This window comes from Otolemur garnettii, unplaced genomic scaffold (assembly GCF_000181295.1).
Source record: "Otolemur garnettii isolate 467f Iridium unplaced genomic scaffold, OtoGar3 scaffold00165, whole genome shotgun sequence".
NCBI lineage: Eukaryota > Metazoa > Chordata > Mammalia > Primates > Galagidae > Otolemur > Otolemur garnettii.
In genome coordinates this window covers 3,816,891-3,821,397 of record NW_003852560.1, presented here as the reverse complement: position 1 = coordinate 3,821,397, position 4,507 = coordinate 3,816,891, and the positions used below count along the sequence as shown (strand labels likewise).

The 4,507-nt window shown below is 40.9% G+C and overlaps 1 protein-coding gene across 1 annotated transcript in view; it reads left to right on the top strand.

Annotated features, from left to right (window-relative positions):
- Positions 1-4,507, top strand: part of RYR2 (ryanodine receptor 2) — a gene marked incomplete at its 5' end in the record, with an annotated part of 583,561 nt that overhangs the window by 131,517 nt on the left and 447,537 nt on the right. The window lies entirely within an intron of this gene.

Genomic DNA, 4,507 nt, shown 5'->3' with positions numbered 1-4,507 from the left:
CATGCAGGCCTCCCTGTGACCTTGATGCTCCCAGGCTGGTTCATGCAGGCCTCCCTGTGACCTTGATACTCCCAGGCTGGTTCATGCAGGCCTCCTTGTGACCTTGATACTCCCGGGCTGGTTTGTGAAGGCCTCTCTGTGACCTTGATACATGTCGTTCCTGGTATCGTTAAGTGGAGTGCCTGGTGTCACACAGCTGTGAGAAGGCCTGCTCACCAGGCACTATCAATTATTTTATTAATAGCTTATAAATGTGATATAATCAGGAATTCAGACCTCCATGGCCTTTATCTTGTGCCTGATGAAAAGGCTTTAATAATGAGGTTGTGAGGGTTACCTATTTTGATAATTATGAAAGCGAATTATTATGTAAGAAACATTTGCCATGTTAAGATAGAATTAGACAAAAATTTTTAAAAAGCATTTTAGTTCTATCATTGACACTCAGTTATTTCAAAGGGTAAAGGGCTGGGAATGGGAGAATGAAGAAAGAAATTTGCTTTTAATCATGGAATGTATTTCGTTACTTTCGTGGTTGGGCCAATATTTACTTAATTTAGTGTATTTAAGAAGTTGCAGTTTGATAAAGAATAATCCTATATAGAAAGTTGGAGATTGAAATCAGTAAAGGTATAAAGCGGGGGTCCTCAAACTTTTTAAAAAGGGGGCCAGTTCACTGTCTCTCAGACCGTTGGAGGGCCAGATTGCGGGTCCCGGGACGAGTTGGCTGCTAAGCAGGACAGGCAGCGGTGGCAAAATCACCCGGTGGGTCAGATAAATATCCTAGGCGGGCCACATGTGGCTCATGGGCCCTAGTTTGAGGACACCTGGTATAAAGGATTCCAGGACAAAATACGCATTTAATTTTAAGGTTCAAATAGTAATTAAACAAATATAAAATATTGTTAGTAGAGCATCACAAGAATGGAGAAGCAAGAATCCAATGTACTCTATTCTGATATGAAGGCAGTAGATGATCTAAGGTGGGGGTAGAGGAGGGAGGGAGCAGGGAGAGGGGAGGTAGGAGGGAAATGGGGGTACAGTGTATAGCACTTCGTTTGGGGGCAGGACACAAGTATAAGAGGGGCTTTATCTAACAAATGGAATTAGTGTGACCAAATTCTTTGTACCCTCAACTAATCCCAAGCAATAAAAAAGAAAGAATAAATTAATTAATTAAAACGATATAAAATGGCAAATTATAAACGTATATGAACTACCCACGTCAAAAATCTCAGGCATCATTGTGGATGATGATGGAAACAAAGGTCAGGAATACAGCATGTGGCAGGTAAGTAAGATTATTAGCACTGCCACGAATCACGATGGTATTTGTATATAATTGGGTTAGGATTAAGTATGTGTTTGGTACCCCCTTTGTTCTATAAATAGAAAACAGGATGAATCTGTCCATGTTGAAAGTCAGTTTTGGAGGCTGGGCGTGGTGGCTCATGCTTGTAATCCCAGCATTCTGAGAGGCCAAGGCGGGTCATTGCTTGAGCTCAGGAGTTGGAGACCAGCCGAGCAGGATCGTAGACCCATCTCTACTAAAAATAGAAAAACTAGCAGGGTGTTGTGGCAGGTGCGTATAGTTCCAGCTGCTCAGGAAGCTGAGGATCTCTTGAGCCCAAAAGTTTGAGGTGGCTGTGAGTTATGACTCAACGACACTCTACACTTGGTGACAGAGTTACTGTGTCTCAAAAAAAGGGGTCAGTTTTGGTTTACCAATACATTTATTTCCAGATTGGAAACATGGCCGGGAAGAGAGATTTGTTTCCCTTGCTTTGTGAAAAGAGCTAGTGATGAAGACAGTGAAATGGTGTAAGGGTGTGTCATGTAACTGAGAGGAACTATGAGATTAAATGGCGTGCCTGGTGTCACATAGCTGGGAGGAGGCCTGCTGCATTTCATTACTTTTGTCCCTTAACCTGTGTAGGTAGAAACAGTCACCGTGCCAATTTCTAGGCCAGTACAGTTGTGTAGCTGATAAAATAAGCATTTATTAAGCCTTTGCTTTGTGCATGTGCTGTCTGTATTATAGTGATGTATTTTGATCTGGAGATGCACCTTCTGAATTGCAGTTGGAAACCAAACCAATAGCAGTAGAAACAACTGGTGCACACTCTTCAAAATGTAAATTCTATACATATGTTATTTAGATTTTGACAGGACTGTACATTTTGTTGTTGCTGAATAGCTTGTACTTTCCACTCTGGATCAGTTTGTTTGACAGGATGGCCTCATTATGCACCAGAGGAATAGAAAATTCAGACCTCACAAAGCCACGCGTTCTCATATCAATTGTACAATTAACTCCCCGAGCAAGTCATGTAATTCTCTGAACTTTGGCTTCCTCATTTGTCAAAGGAGGTTGACATTAATAATAATATGTAGAGCCAGGGTTATGGTGCAGAAGCCATGAGATAATGAATTTGAATATACTTTGAATTAAAAAACACGACCCAAATGAAAGCAACAGTAATAATGATGCCTGAGCTTGACCTCCTATGGAAGGAAATAACTTCATGATTAATTAAAATTCACAGATAACTTCCAAGCTGCCCTGTGGCCAATTATTGAAGTTCTCTTACGGGGTAACCTTCTACGTGACGCTACCAAAGGGTTCTCTATAACCAGGTTGTTAAAAATTTCCCTGTCAACCCCAACTTGAACTATACCTAAGAAATGCAAACATTGTAACATAATCATCACATCAATCTGAAATTTAAAAAAATCACTTTTCTTTGGTAACGAAGTCACTTTTTATTGTTGGTATCTGTAGACCTGATGTGTAACAGAAATAGCAGGAAAGACCAAGGACCCATGACACATGGTTTCTGCCCTTAAAAGGGTGGTGGAAAAACCAAACCCAACCCATATGGAGCAGTATGAGAATGCCGTGAGACAGTGAATCGGGCTCCAGTAGGGGTTAGAGATACTGAAGGGAGTTCCTGTGGGTTATGGAGATGGGTAATTACTGCCTCACATTTCCACCACAGTTGATGAGTGGTGGATATGTAGAGTACTGTGATACGGATTCAAGGACCTACATAGTGGACTAGGTAAAAAGAATCTAGATCAACAAGTAAGGGAATAAAAGGACTTTGGAATAGACAAAGGCAGCGGGAATAATCTATACACACTCAAGTCTGAGTAACTACATACGGGTCATACTAATATTCATTCTTAGTAGCCAGCCTGGCAAGCCTGAGCCCAGGCTTATAGGTAAGCTTGGAAATCTGGGTGTCTGCCTTTGCAGTAGGGGTTGGGGGGGGGGTCATAAGGATCTTAACTCAGAGGAGTGTTACGGGGATTAACTTTTTGTATCCAACAAGGCCCTTGCTTTCGTGAACAGCACAAAAAGATCGCTTAGTAAATGACGGTCATTATTTCCCTGGGAGAGCTGTGCCCGTGAATAATGGTTGAACAGATGTTTAACCAAAAGAAGAGGAGGCCATGGAACCAAAAAAAGAGTGGGGGGAATATCACTGGTGATCTTCAGTAAAGATCTATCATTGGAAAGCAGGTGTTCTGAGAAGACACTGGTATGGTTAAAAACAAATAAAACGTGTGTCTGAAAACAAATTAGGTAAAACTAACCACTAAAAAGAAACATTTCCAGCCATTGACTTTACAGCTCCTCAGTCATTGGTGTCCATTGAGCAATGAACTATTTCTCCTTCATTAACAGTGGTGGTTAATCAAAGGTTAAACTGTCCAGTTGCGCCATTGGGTATACTAATAATAGTTTACAACTACTGGAATGCCAAGTTGCTAAAACCAATTTAAAGGGCTGACTTTGATCCTGTCCTCGAGGGGATGCTTAGCGTGGTGCACCTGGTACCCAGGCTCCACCTGGGACCACTCCCACACGTCTGCTTAGTTTTAGACTTTGGAGGCTGATTTCCAAGGAATGAAGGATTTTACCTCTAAAAATGGTCATAAACTCCTTATGCCATCAATACTTGTTTTCATTTTTGCTGTTTTATAGTCTAATATATAAGGACGTCGTAATCCTCTTTTCAGGACATCGCAAAGGGAAGACATTTCTTTGTCCGTATATTTCATTTTCATTTAAAGAAGGCTTTAGCCAAGTAGCTTCAATATGAGACAAATGGACAATTTAAAATAGAAAAAACATGGCCAAGGAGATATTACTGACTTGAATTCATTTCAAGCTAAATGAAGTAAAAACACACAAAACGACTTTTCATGTGTGTTAGTTGTGAAATCATTCTGCTATGCACAAACCCTTTCAATCCACGGATGAGACTGTTTGCCCTGGACTTGCCGATTTCTAACTCTTGATTAGGTCACTTAAAGAAACAGATGAAAATTTAAAAATCCCTGGACACATCACCAAACAAACAACTGATTGAGAATAAATTAAAAAAAGCAGAACCTTTCTGTCTAAAGAGTGATAAAAAATGCTAAAAAGAAAGCTATCGGGGGATTCTGGGAAGATGGCCGACTGGTAGCAACCCTGGTCAGAGGCTCCTGAACAAAG